This window comes from Sphaeramia orbicularis, chromosome 11 (assembly GCF_902148855.1).
Source record: "Sphaeramia orbicularis chromosome 11, fSphaOr1.1, whole genome shotgun sequence".
In the NCBI taxonomy this organism is placed as follows: domain Eukaryota; kingdom Metazoa; phylum Chordata; class Actinopteri; order Kurtiformes; family Apogonidae; genus Sphaeramia; species Sphaeramia orbicularis.
In genome coordinates, this window is record NC_043967.1 from 27,008,108 (window position 1) to 27,023,892 (window position 15,785).

The 15,785-nt window shown below is 38.1% G+C and overlaps 1 long non-coding RNA gene across 1 annotated transcript in view; it reads left to right on the forward strand.

Annotated features, from left to right (window-relative positions):
* The window catches only part of LOC115428416 (uncharacterized), a 590,809-nt gene that overhangs the window by 226,394 nt on the left and 348,630 nt on the right, over window positions 1-15,785 (forward strand). Inside the window, exon 2 of the long non-coding RNA XR_003936623.1 lies at window positions 3,491-3,502. This is a non-coding gene — a long non-coding RNA (uncharacterized LOC115428416). The remainder of the gene's footprint in view (window positions 1-3,490; window positions 3,503-15,785) is intronic.

Sequence of the window (15,785 nt, forward strand, 5' to 3'; positions counted from 1 at the left end):
GGGGAGGTTTTTTTTTTTGTTTTTTTTGCCACAGTGTGGGATAGTATCACACTCTGTGGGCCAAACACACTGTGGATCCAGCTCAGTGCTTGAAGCCAGCATGTAGATAAAGAAACATCATTAATCAGCCATGTTGGAGGAGTCTAAATCAGGATAGCTCCTGTCAAATGCCAAACAGCTATGTTTAATTCTGACTCCAGTTTTTTTCTTTTACCTATATTTCTGCTGTCATTTGCACTGAAACAGCTGAGCTTTTAGTTCCCAACTCAAGAGCAGAACAACAGCAAGGGACCACGCAAAGTTTGGGCATATTTAATCAGATTTTACCAATTCTAATTCCCTTTAAAAATCAACAAAATTGTGATGAAAGGAGTTAAATATTTGTTCTGCAGCTATGGAACTCAAAAATAGTTCAGTTTTATTTCCTCTCATATTTAAAAGTTCAATATGTGAGTCTGTGCACTTATGTGAAGTTTGTTGGAGTCTGTTTTGTGCTGGGAGCTGGTCATCAGTTAATCTGAAATGCTTTTTTTTTTTTTTTTAAACCTTATTTCTGATAATTTTCCTATTTTCATGAAAACAGCTACAAGACTTTGGTTGGTTTTCTGCAAAGCTCCTTATGCTCACTCCGGTCTTCATCGTTGTCTCTCATCTATTCAGTGGGGACAGTATGCAACACCAGCTACTGTTAAATTAAAAATGGAATTAACTAAATACCAATGAATAATTGACGCAACACAGTCTCCATATAAACATATTGAATTATCTTACATACAGTAATGACTTTGTGTACGTAACTTTGGGTTATATAAGTAGTTTTGCGTTTCAGTTTTATACAGATGAGTGACACATTTCACAATCAAAGGCTCAATGTGGTGGCTGAGTTTTCCTGTAGGTCAGGTTTTATACTTTTCTTCATGCATTTCAGTAATGTTTTTTCATTAAACCCTCCCCGCGCTGTGAATGATTCCAGCTCCATCTTATCGCAGAAGGCTTTCCCATCACAAATTCGTCAAATTCATGCTGAGATAACCCTGATCCCTGATTACATCAGTCTGACATCATTAGGGTTTGTTTTCCACATTTTAGGTAGCTACTTTTGAGTGCAGGAGACATTACACAACTGTTTTCACAGACTGAATAATGATATATTCATAGATATTCATGTGCACAACCAATTAAATTTCCCTTTAAACATCACAAACTGGTGATTTCCGTAATGTATTTCATGTTTACAGTTAAACAGCCTCATATGTGAGCATTTGCTGCTACTCTTAATTGTTATTATTATTATTGTTGATTTGAATATTTTAAGTTTTGGACAATTTATTAAATATAGCAAAAAACATAACATCTGGCAACATAACACCAGTGTTTGGTATGGGATTTTCCAACCACATGATTCATTAATTTATCAACAAATAATTAAAATAGTTCATTTGTGAACTGTCAATATTTTATTGCACTATAGCACAGAAGAGTAGCAACATTTATGACCACATCAGATCCTTTTTATCAGTACTAAATAATAATAAAAGTACAAGTAAAAGTTCTGCATTCAATCTTTTCTTTTATAAAAGTATGTAAGCATTAGCGAAATGTACTCAGAATGAACATTATGAAAAATAGAAGTGCAATAAATGGTCCCTATTATATCTAATGATGATTTCATTGCTATAGTTGTTTAATGCTGAGCTCATTTAACTATTTTACATATATTTAGGTTGTCCAATCTGCACCAGTGCATCATAAATGTTCATATAAATGCTCTACAGCTTGTGTAGAGTCTGAATTAACTTTTTCTATGATCTACTAGTTTGGAAATCTCAGTGTGAAAAAACAAAAACTTGTTAGAGAGAATTATGAATGTGTGTTGTCCAGTTACTGGACTGAATCTTAATGATCCTGGACACTAGTTTTAGGCCAGTATCAGGTCATCCTGTCTAATTTGTTACATCTTTTAAATCATGAGTTTCTTCAACTCTCATCAAAGTGGAGCTGCAAGAAATATAACAGATGTATGAGGTGTTCTTTTCCTTCAACTATTGGCTGTTCAACCAAAGGTGACTTGAGTCTGGAAGCAAATTCATCTAATTTTATTTCACTGGTGTTTTCTATGATGGCTGGGCAGCGACTGGATGATTGAAAACAGCAACATGTGTTGTTAGTCTGTGTTTTATGTATTGTTAGTAGTTTTAGTACAGCTTTTTTTTAATACTGCATGATAATTATTATGATTGTTATCAGGGCCAGATTAACACTTCATTGTACCCTGGGCAACAATATTCAAGGGCCCCATCATCACAACCCCAGGATCCCTATAATCTGACAAAATACAGAATAAGTTCCAGGAATATATGTAAATATACCCCATACTTCAATATCTAACTATCATCAAATGCATTTTGATGTACAAATGTGTAAATGCTGGTAGAACTACAAGTGCACCACTATAGCCTCTTGTCAAGGCCACTCACTTGCATATGATGATATGAAAACAAAACACATTAGCATCAGTATAATCTAAAATTGATCCACCACATTAGAAAGAGAGGGAAGTGTCCTCCATTTTCACAAAAAATAAATAAGAAACCATTTCCAAAGTATCCAGTATATATTTAAGAACACTTTTTGCCAACACAAATGTATTGAATCGTCAGAAAAAGCCCACAGACAAAACACAAACGTAATCTGATAGACTCAGATATGAATTTTAACTCTTTCTCCACCAGAGCATTTTCCAGTGAGTTGGTAGCCAGCGCCAGCCTTTTTGGTCATTTTCACTCATTTTTGGAGGCTCACTGAAAATGTTGTGTTAGGAGTATGTGAACACTGAATACATCAAAAGAAAGAACAGAACGTCAACTTTTAAACACAAAAAACGATTTTATTCTATCTTCATTCGTTCGTGAGATATGAATATTTGAATATTGGTCATTTTCAGGAAAAAAATGAATTTAGAGCAAAAAACTGAGAAAATTGAATTTTTTTGAAGACATTGATTTTCAAGATAAAACTGATTTCCTATTTACTTTTTTGACTCTTTCTTCTTTACCAACAGTAACACTGTATTCAAAATCACAAAATAAAATAATTATAACAACAATAATAATAACAAACAGCTCTAAGATATCCCGTCATTCCACAAAATGTTAGTGGAATCCACACCAAACTTTAGACCAAACATCTTCTAAAGCACCAGGTTCCTTCTAAACTTTACACTTTGACATACATCAGTTATAAGTAACAACATATTAGTTTAGTTTTTTGATATAAACACTTCAATATTCCTCATTTTCAAGAAAAAAAAGAAACAAATTCACTAAATACTGCAGATTTCTGGCCTTTGCTTGGCTGCACCACATCCTCCTGTTGGACCACCTGCTGTGTTTGATCTGTAAATAATTATATGGACATGTAGTTATTTAACTTTGGATGAATATATGTATTTATTTATTTATTTATTTCATACAAAAGCTAAATCCAACAGTGTCTTACCTCTGTCCCTGCTGACATTCTACAGCTGAATCTGTTCTGTGTCCTCAGTCTGAATCTGAACTCACTCTAACAGATGAACACTAGCTGTCCTTTGTCTTGTCCCACGTCTGGTTGTCTGTCTTCTCCTTGAATGTCCCCTAGAAATGTCTCTTTTCTCCTCCTCTTGTCTGTCATTTTCTCCGTGCCCCCCCCCCCCCCATCCCATCTCCGTGTCGGACCTGAGCCGCTCCGTGTTTCCCGTGTTCCGTGTCCGTCTCCCTCACCTTCTATTTCTCCGTTCCTGTCTCTAAATGGTTCTTCTGTAGCTCCATCACATATTGAACTGTCAGACTCTGTCTCCATAATCATCTTTAAGGCTTTTGAAACTGCGCGCGGTTCCTGCACAGTCTGCACTTCCTCATTCAGTGACTGCCGCTGGATGCGTTGCCATGGGATACGGAGACTCCAGTGCGAGAACGTTTAACCCGGTCCTTCATTTTTCCGAAAAAAACTGCTTAATTGTTTGTTTTTGGACTAAGGAAAGTATTTCACATGATCCGCAACACCTCCAACTATAGCATAACAGTGAAAACACGGATTGACGGAAAATCTCGTCATTGGCGAAGAAAGAGTTAAACAGAAATCCACTTGTCACCTCAGAATTCAACAAGAGAGTTAAAGTAAGTGCAATGTAAACATCGTTTTGATTCGCGTACGTATGTCGCATAGTTCTTGACGTCTCACATCCCGCTCAGTGCACGCACGTTGATTTGCGTCACAGCTGATTTGCTTTTTGGACTGACCAATGAGGAGAGGGTCTCAGCTCACGGTCACAGACAGCAGGAGCAGGGTTTCTGTGCAGTGCAATAGCTCCGGACAGCGGACAGTTTCATTTATAAGCAAAAGATAACCAGATATTTTCGTTATGCCCGAGCTACCCAGGGCCCTTCAGACATCGCGGGCCCCTGGGCAATTGCCCAGTTGCCCATATGGTTAATCCGGGCTTGATTGTTATATTTTTACATGTATCGACTGCTGTCTGTAACACAAATGGCCGCCTCAGGATATTAAAGTTTGACATATTCTATAAGATCATTGTATATTTGCAGTGTCATTGTCGTGATATTGCGCACTGTTGCTGCTGTAGAAGAGCAGAAAAGAGAAGAATTCATGAGTCAGTGTAAGGATTGTATGTTGTATGATTTTCTGTAGAAATCAGTGTACATCTGATGTACAAGGATGCAGGCAAATCAGACTGTCATTAGGTTTGAAATTGAGTTAACTATCGTTCCATCTATAAGCACAAAACGAACTCCAATATAAACTTTACATAAGTACAAGTAGGCACAAATCTTACATAATGAACAGAACTTTAGTAAAGGTACTCATGGGAAACATTTATCACACATGGAACACCGTTCTCATGTAATATATGTAGGCATACATCTTTTCTTTTTTTTTTTGGAAGAACAATCATATATTACTTCCAGTTCTTTCACCTTTTTTTCTACCTCAATATTCAATAAGCAATCCAGAGGTGCATTTATATTCCTCAAACTGTCACTCACTGGCAGACACACAGAGAAATTGTTGCTGTATGTGCCAATTTTTCAAGACTCTGAGCATTCAGTTCTCATCACTTGACACTCCGAGTTGCTCAGGTTTCGGCGCTCGAACAGAAAAAAACTCCCTCTCTCTCTGTCTCTTATTCTCTCACTCACTCTGACAGTAGGTGTTGCATACTAATGTGTGTGTGTCTCAGGGGGGCGAGATGAGGAAGTCCTCTCCCATTACTCAGTGCCCACCAGCTGGGCAGGGGCAAGGGCTACAGCAGCAAGACAGATGGTACTGTCACCCCCTGCTCACACACGCACACACACCGCCACACACACACACAGGGATACACAATGGTGTAACACTGAGGAGGAAGTCATTAGCTGGGAAAACCACAAGATTCCTTATTGAACCGGGTGGTAGAGGGGCGAGGGAGGTATAAAAAAAAAAAGAGAGGGAGAAAGAGAGAGAGAAGAAGAGAGGGAGGTTTTATCCTAAACTCAGTTCTGCTGAGGCAATCTGTCATGGTTGAAGTAATTGCCCTCGTCTTGCGTGAATGAAGTGATCTGTCATCGCCCACTGCATTACTGCCTTAAGAATCACTCTGATACACACACACACACACACTCACGTATGTGCATGCGCGGTCAGAAAGCCGCGACCCTCCTGAACGCTCCGACTAAGACGCATGCAGCTGTGACATCTTGAATAAACCGCCCTTCAAAAATATTTCAGAGGGTGGTGGGGGGGGGGCTCAACTAAAAAGGGAAAAAATGCAAAAGGACACATTGCATGTCTTCTTCCACTCCCTGATTTATAATCACTCTTTGTCTGTGCAGTGAAATGTTGTTTTGTGGAGAGTAAAGTGGCGGATTCTGCTTCTGTTGTATCAGTAAGAGTAGAGCGGGCCTGGGTCTCATTAGGTCAACATCCTCTGGTCTTATATTGTAGCTTATTGTGCCTGGTCGATGCACTGTGCTGTGTTGAATGAGAAAACAAAGGGGGAGGAGAGGTATAATTGCACTTTAACTGCAGCAATTGGACTAATATTTGTCCAAGTGGTGAAAAGAGACATTAGTCACATTCATTAGGAGTCATTAACGGACTGTCGCGTGGTGATCTGAACTCAGTGCCTGTGCATCATACATGAATGTTGAACATTAATCAGAACAATGACATAAAAGCACGAAAATATTGGAGTTATAGTTTGCTCATACAGGATACAATAAAATATTAAACTGAAGTTGTTTTTTTTTTTAATTCCCTCTTAATTTCAATTTGGTTTAATAGAATAGAATAGAATAGAATAGAATAGAATAGAATAGAATAGAATAGAATAGAATAGAATAGGCTTTATTATCATTACACAAGTTGTACAATGAAATTACAGGTGGTCTTATTACTATTTACTATTGTCAAGTTTGACATCATTTTGTTCCTTTTTCATCAGATTAACAATTCTGAAAAGTATTTGACATTTTCCAGCACAACAGACTCTTTATGACTTTTAATGTATTCATATTTGATCACTCTAGCTGCATTTTTTTTTTTTTATTAACTAACAGTATTATGCTGTTTGATGCCACTTTTCCATGGATGGTATCAGCTCAACTCCCCTTGACTTCACTCAGTTTAGCTCAGATTTGGTATTCAGCTGCTGGTATAATATTTCCTCAGCGTGGTGGGTTGTCATAGCGACACAGCGTAAACATATTGTGACATCATCTTCAACTCCAGCCATGACAAGTGAGGCAATAATGGTAGATGAAAAAACTTAAAACTGCACATTTCTGAAATAAAACATTAATTTATTTTCCATTTTCCAGGAAGAATATAGATGTTGGTTTTGGCGCTGCCTGGATGTGACCTGCATGGTTTCATATAATGTTTGTTATCACAGCTCACATGGAATCACAGCAAATATGGTACTAGAAATAGCATCTGATAGTTCCTGCTTTAACATAATGGAAAAGAAATGGAAGAAAATATATTCTGAATAAAAAAGTGGCATATGGTGTGATCTAAGACGTATGTAAAAAGTGCAGCTTGTATTGTTTGCCCTGTGCCCTTATAACTGTGTCATCTGTTCCTCATATTGTTATGAACTCGACTTGTCATGAGTCTATAGGAAATTAAATCAAATTTGGCCCAAACTTTCACTTGAACTCAGTGACAAACTCATTAAAGTTTGGTGGTTAAATTTCAACCTCACTAAACATAATTTCAGAATCAGAATCAACTTCATTCAATCATAGAAGTCATGACACACTCCTGTTCAAAAAAAATTATGATTCTCAGACCAGTACAGTGTGCAAATTCACAGTACAAGAACACAAACCATACATAATTATAAAAAATAGAAGAAAAATATATTATGAAATGCAATTTTTGCCCATAATCCAAGAATTTGTCTGCTAATTATGACAAATTTCCACACATATAATAGGATACAATTATGACATGATGACACTCAAAGATCAACTTCATTTATGTTCTACCCAAACTAACTCATCAAAAAAACATTAAAGTCCCAATTTCTCTCCATGTTGCAGCCAAGAAATGTACCAGACAACATACTGGAACAATAATACAAACAAACAATGTTGTCCCAAGCTTTATGTCTGTTACCGGCTGCCTTGTGTTCAGAAAAGTCCAAAAAACAAAGAAAAAAGATCGACTGTGGCCCTGTTTTTGAGTAGCAGAGAAAGGACATTATGAAAGTCATGAAAGGCCAAAAGTACATGGATTCACACTGCACAAGGTGAAACAACTCTCCGAGTGCTTTTCTAGAAAAGAGAGCGCAGACCTTCGCCGAGGCAGATCAGTGGGCCCCTGTGGCCCCCACCCCTGATCACCACCAAAATTTAATCATTTGTTCCTTGTGCCAGTATCAACATTTCCTGAAATTTTCATCCAAATCTGTTCATAACTTTTTGAGTTATCTTGCACACAGACAGACAGTCAAACAGACAAACATCGGTGGGGGGGCACTGATCTGCCTTGGCGAAGGTCTGCGCTCTCTGCTGCGAGTTATATTCATGTAATGTAAAATATAGTAAAGCTGAGGACACACTAATAACATAACGTATCACTTGATGATTGTGCAATTGATGCCACAAACACACACACACACACACAGAGGTTGCAGTTGCTCATACCTGTCATTGACAGAAAAACTGCCAAAATAGTTGCTTTTTTAAAGGCTTATAAATGTTGATGCTTGGAAATAGTAGTATTTAATGATACATTGACTGCTCTCGTGTTTTCACAGTGTGATGGAGAACCTGTTAATATCCTGTTAATGTTTTGTTAAACATTACTCAAGTATCGGGGTTATTTAACCAGTAGTCATACGTTAATGAGTGCCACAGCCTCAGTCCTTATTTAACCCTTAACCCTTATTGTATGTGCAGATAAAGGTATTGGAACTTAAAAACATTGTCTTAAAATGTAATTTGGGCAATGATTTGAACAGTAACCAACATTATTGTCCAAATTAATCTAAGTGAAGTTTGTAATGTTCACATTTTGTTGACAGTAGTCGCTTTTCCATTGACCCTCAAATTGTGCAAATATAACTTGCGCATAAAAATGTACCTAATGGAAAAATGGCAATTTCCCGAAAATTCTCATTTTTCAATTAAAAGTTTTTGCGCTGGCAAGAGGTGGGTTTTCAGGCGTAGTGCAAATGGTATATCATGCAAAACTGCGATGGAAAGGCCTTTATCTGCAACTAGAGTCACGTGAATAAAAAAAAAAAAAAAAATGGGTGTTGACGGACATTACAACAAGCGAAGAAGAGTTTTAATAGAGACATGGCGTGGTATGTGTGGACACACCAGGAAACCCAATCATTTTTTAATTTAGTATGAGATAGAGGGATAATATATAATAATAATGAATATATCTGTAAATCAACACGATATTTCCGTTCGTCGCCATTTTTATGGAATGACTTATCGTGTCCTCTCGCGATAACAAATAAACAAATCATCATATTTGTGATTTAATGGAAAAACTAACATTACGCACTTCTGTTTTTTCGACATTGAGTAAATATCGGTAAAGTTTTGCGCATATGTCCAGTGGAAAAGCGACTAGTGACAGACAGGTGCTAATTTAACTTTATGGCAGTTTTAAGAGTTTGAGTTTTTCTATTGAATGCATATATTTATTGCACAGGTGTTATTGTGTCCACCCCCTGTACATACACTACCTTGAATCCCAGATGCACCCCCACATGCGCACACAGACACACACTAACTCACCACCTCCTCCATCACCTCCACACATGCACACTCACAAACAGACGGTCAAATAGACATACAGTCTGTCATATTTGCGGCTGGTAAACAAGCACTGAGAGGCTGTTAAAGCCGGCAAGCTGAGTAAACCAGAGACAACAGTGTGCTTAATGAACTGGGCTGCCTCCCAGCACAACATCTCATCATCACTTGGACTTAAACAAACCACTCAACTGCTAATTGGCCGAGCTGCATGGAGCCGCTGTGAGGAATGTACGCTCCCCACCTCCACTGTTGCTTCTCAAAGGCTTGACAGACAGCAGCAAGACAGACTCTCTGTTATTGAGTCTTTGCGCAGATATGTGACAGTCTGGCCTTCTGTTGGGCTCCACTGTGTACATCTATACACGCACTGACTCACTTTATATAGCTTTATTTAGACATTCCCACTTTTGATGTTTTCACTATAAATTCCTTTACATCTTCATCCAATTACGTTGCTAAGATCCCTAGTCCACATCATGTGAAGTTAAAATTTGTGTTTTGCTCTCCGCTTACCCAAGGAGCACCTCTCAGTCAAAGATCTAAACCAGCAGCATGGCGTCTTTCTCTTTCATAGTCCTCTTTTCTCCACCAGCGCTGATGCTTTGTACCCACTTCTTCTTCTATTGTGGATGCTGATGATGGATAAACAAATAAAGCCCATCACTTCCTGTGTGCCAGAGGATTTTGCCCAGGAAAGCCCTACCAGACGCCAGGTGTTAAGATTAGCCAATGCAAAGTTTCATAAACTGGGTATAAGCTGAATTATATTATTTGCAAACAAACATTTATTTATATGAAATGTTGCAGATTATTCCTTCATCATCATTTATTTACATATTTGTCTGGGTTATATCCAATCGCTATTACACCAGGTTTCCCCACATGGAACATTAAAGCTCAATCCTATGTTGTTGTGTAGTCATATGAATGCTTTCATGGTGAAGATTTTTATTGTAAGAAGATGGATGGATGGATGGATGGATTTTTATTACTAATGCTGTCAAATGATTAAAATGTTTAATCAGATTAATCACAGTGTTGCTGTGGATTAATTTTGATTAATCTCAATGAAATATTCATTTTTAATTATATTAATTGTGTTTCATTTTGCATGAGTAAACAGACTCAAGAAAGAATGGAATGTATGCACTTAACTTGTTTGTCCAAGCTGGGCGACGCGTTAGCTGAAGTGCTAGCAGAATCCCTGACTAACGTATGCTTGGCGTTAATGTGGTATTTGTAGCTGGAAGGGCTTCGGTGAAAAGAAAACTCCTTCCTGCAAAGTGTGGATAATACTTTATGTTGGTTGACTGTTCCATTTTGGGGGTTTTTGTGCTCATATTTCCATCTAGAGGGCCAGTGTACTGTTTAGCATCTTCCATCTTTATGGGTTGGTTCTGCTGCCTGTCACTACCGGATCAACTGCCCATTTGTTCATGCACGACGCTAACTCTACTTGGATAAACTGCCCCAAATACAGAGACGTTCAGAAACCTTTTTGCGCTGCAGATGAGTTAATTGCATTAAAAGTTTTAATCAGATTAATCATGATGATGGATTAATCTGCATTAGCACATTAATTTTGACAGCCCTATTTATTACTTAATGACTGTAGTAGGTATAAGTATTGCAAACTATGGGTAAAATAAATGCATTTTTGCAAACCATATGTATAATCTCAACACGCTTTGTCTATTCTATCTGTTTTGTCCTTTTGCACAGTTCATAGTTTTCAGTCATGTGATTTCCACAGAGCCCTGAAGGGCAAAAAACACCCTTTGGCTTACACTCCACAGAACTGCAACACAAGCTGGTCAATTTTCCATCTGTTTCAAGCCACAAACATTTAAATCTACGCTCAAAAGACAGAAAACAATGATATGTGAGCGAACTGCAAGTTTTTGGCCCTTGTGATAAAGCACCCGACCATGGTATTTCAGGCACTATAAGCAGTAAAATCCCCACCAGAGCTCCACTTTAGCAATGTTTACATATATTACATCCCTCTCTTTCAGCTGTCACATGAAGACAGTTATATGTATTTTTGACATGGATGGGTCAATAATGCTGCTGTTTGGTAGATTAAAGGTTCAGTATGTATGATTCATGTGAGCTCATGTGCTTAGTTGGAGTTTATGTTGGAGTCTGTTTTCTGCAGGGAGCTTTCGGGGTTTTTTTTTAGATTGGTTAACTCCATTTCTTAACTAATGACTGTTACAGTTGCGTACATCCATGACAACAGCCTGCACACTGATTACTGTGTCGAACCCCAATTCATATGCTCCTGAGTTCCTTTTTCCTTTTTCTGCTCCAGTGCAACGGCAACATTGTGCACCGTAACCTACCATTAGCTAAGAAATGGAGTTAGATAGCATCAGCAAACCTGGTGTCAGCACAAAACTCACAACACAAAATTAATAGTAATAGTAAAGTAATAGTATCATAGCATGTACATGAACATGCATATATATTATACAACCATATTAAACTTTTAAGGATAAGAAATTCCTCAGAGTCTTCAAACAGGGTCTCTTATTACCTCCACCTAGGAGGTTACGTTTTTGTCGGCGTTGGTTTGTCTGTCTGTCTGTGTGCAAGATAACTCAAAAAGTTATGGACTGATTTGGATGAAAATTTCAGGAAATGTTGATACTGGCACAAGGAGCAAATGATTGCATTTTGGTGTGATCTGGGGTGGGGGGGCACGGGGGCCCACTGATCTGCCTTGGCGGAGGTCTGCGCTCTACGAGTGCTTTTCTAGAAAAGACAGCGTAGACCTCTGCCAAGGCAGATCAGTGGGCCCCCGTGGCCCCCCCACCTCTGCTCACCACCAAAATTTAATCATTTGTTCCTTGTGCCAGTATCAACATTTCCTGAAATTTTCATCCAAATGTGGGGCACTGATCTGCCTTGGCGGAGGTCTGCGCTCTCCGAGTGCTTATCTTATCTTATCTTATCTTATCTTTTCTTTTCATTTCTTATCTTTTCTTACGCTATCTCACCTCACCTCACCTCACCTCACCTCACCTCACCTCATCTCATCTCATCTTTTCTTTTTCTGGACTGTTTAATACTCATCAGGATTGCAGAGCCTATTCTGTCTACATTTGGGTGAATGCATTGCAGGGCTTACAGACAAACAACCATTTGCTCTCTCATTCTTACTGGCCTAGTACTACAATGGAACCCAGGACCTTCTTCCTATGTTGCTGCACCACCCTACCACCTGTACTGATACACACATAGTTTGACATTATACAAATTAGCAGAAATATACATTGCCATGCCTCGTGCAGCAGATTTCAGTCTTTGTGTAGGCAGACATATCTGAACTCAGTCAGACCAACCTCACTGCAGGGCGGAGACATTTTAAGCGAGTTTAGGGTTTAGGAGGAAGTTGATGGAGCTTAAGAATGGGAAGCACACCCAATCGCTCATGGACGTAGCCTGAAAATACCACCAGCACATCTCTGAGTTTAAGTTCACGTATCAGTTTGCCTGAGTATATCAGGTGTTTGTTCAGGGGGTATGCAAATATTTTCCTGTAGATTTTAATAATAATGTGATATTTTTTAAAATGGAGCTGATATTTTGTCCTGATATTCAATTTCAGAGCAAAGTTGACCGTTGTAAGCACTTATGGGTAGTAGGCTACGAAGTCATGAGCATAGCTACTTTTTAGTGTTTGGTGACAAATGTGAGCTGCTGTATGAAATAATTTTATTACAGTGTCTTCTTTGTATTTTGTGCATTCATATTGTATCTTTCCCTTCTTTGTAGCTGGTCCTTAAAATTCTCTTTTTGGTGTTCTCATTGATTTTTGGTTTCAGTGTCACCAGTGGGCACTGAAGAAACATTCTACTGATGTCAAATTGAATTATACAATTCTTATATTATTATAGTACACATATACTATAACCATTTTGAGCTGCTCAAACCTCCTCTGAAATCACCACTGTAACCTCCTATAAAATGCCTCTACAGTTCAGAGTCATGACTTTATAATACCAGAATTGAAAGAATTATTTAGATACTAATGACAATAAAATGAGTCAGAGGTTTTCATTGCAGAACTTTTAGCCTACCATCTGACGCTGAATTAAGTGTTTAGCAAAATGACATCTTAACCACCATCATATCGGTCAAGAGCTCCTTCGTTATGCACATTTTGATGTATCATGTTTGTCAATGTCAATGAAAACATTTGCAAAAATACCTTGGAAGAAAAATTTTTCGTCCCACTTGGTCTCTGCCTCTTTTGATCATGAGTTAACTTTTCTGAATAAATTCTAATGTAGTGAATGTTTAACTCATGACTGATCACCTGTTTGTGTATAATAATAATAATAATAATAATAATGATAATAATAATAATAATAATAATAATAACAATAATAGTCCTATCTCATAGAAGGTAAAGATGATTTTGTTTGTTTGCTTCTTCTACTTGTGGTTTTGTTTCACAGCCTCTTCTTTTTCTACTGTTTATTACAGCCATTGCATTTGTATTTGTATTCATTTATTTAGTTACAGGACAGTGTGTATTGGCATTAGTTGCGAAGAACAAGATGCATGCACCAGATTTAGCAGAGAAGCTCATTTCCGTCTGTTGTCCTGGACGAACAACCAACATAATAAAACATTACATAGATTACGAAGAACTATTTTACTGGAAGTATGCACAGGCTTAACGGTTACAGCTAAATGCATAAAAAGGGGCTTACATTCTAAAAATACAATAACATTTCCATTTCATACATGTCATTACATAGTCTACATCACCTCCACCTTTGATATTTTGGTATTTTGGACATTCACATTTTCAGCTTTTTTTTTTTTTTTCTTTTATCAAGAATTGAAGACCTCACTTTAGCAGTTGGCTTGTATGATCCATGGCAGTAATAGTGACTGATCTTTTATTTCTATTGACTGCTGAGTCCCTTTAAATAAAGATCAGGGTTTACTATATGATTGTATTGCCAGTTGTCAAACACACAGCAGTTTCCACTAAACATGACTCAAAAGTAAAAGTCGAAGTGATTTATTTGAAACTAATTACTATGGTATCATATTAAGTGGATGAAAGAGAAACACCTCCTTCTCACTGGCAGTTAATAGGTGATTAAGCCCTGTTGCAGACAGTGGGCCACAGGGAGCCAATTGATCTGACCTCCGACCCCCTCACTCTGATGGGAGGGGGTGTGTGGAGGTCAGGCCTGTAAGGGATACCCTCTTTATCCTTCTCCCAGAGCAGGAGCTCAAAGCTGGGGGAGGCACCCAGCCAGGATCCGTGGGTCTCAGGGGCCCCCCCTATCACCACTGCCACATTCATATGGTCAATATGAGCCAAAGAGCAAACACCTTTGAGCTGTGTGGCCTCATGGCGCTTTGACCTGAGCTGAGTATCCGTAGTTTTCCCCAAAGGTAACTGAATCTATGGCACAAATGTCAGTTTGCAGGGATGAACATTCAGCAAATATGGCACGCAAGACGTATGTCATAGGTAATGAGTAAGTAACAGATTTTAGTGATACGCAACTGTTGCTAGTAATTGTTGCAGTCATTTAATTACTTTGCAAGTTACTACAAGACATAAGCAGTTGGTTACTAAATCAGTGTTTTTGTGACTTGTTAATGTAGACACTGATGTTTCTGTGGCTCAGTCTGAATCAATACAATTCACACATTTTATCTATGACCCATTATCACTATAATGAAATGTAAATATTGGTGCAGGTAGCTGGAAATGTACAATATATGATAACTGAAGGACTGAAGTGGTGACGCTAATCCATCCTGGGCTGTTTTCATGACGTGGCTCCTTGTTGGTCTGTGAATCTAGTACTGAAGTCTTTTTGCGATGAGCTCAGCAGAGTTATGTTACTGATGTTTTACTATTTCCATATTTAAAGCTAACACCGCCTGAACTGTCATTCAGGGTTTCCAAACAATATGTTTTATCCAGTTCTGTGGCTGATCATTATCGTTATCATGGCTTAAAACTTTCCCACTTATATTTGATACAGTAATCAATTGAACTTTAGATGAAAATGTTGACATACAGTATATAGGAAGTATTTTGACTAAAAAGTATGGAGGTAGCTTTAGCTTTTGTCCCTAAACTGAGACGGTGATCTGGATCGTGCTGCAGAAACAAATGTTGGACAAAAGCTTTAAATTCTGCTAAGAAAGTGAAAGAAACTGAAACAAAATGATCCAGAAGTAGAATTAATTAACAAATGAACAATACACATACATGAATATCTAATCTTTTGCACTTATACTGTTAGTGACACATTACTCTATAAGACGTGACTTCTTCTTGTGGACGTACAGTGGGTGATTCTCCACCTGCTTGACCATCTCTTGGAGTGAAAACCAACCTGATCCATCTCTCAGTGAAGGACTTGTAGGGGATTTTCAGTGGAGAGGACTGTGTAATGCCACTTCTCTTTGAGGTATCCA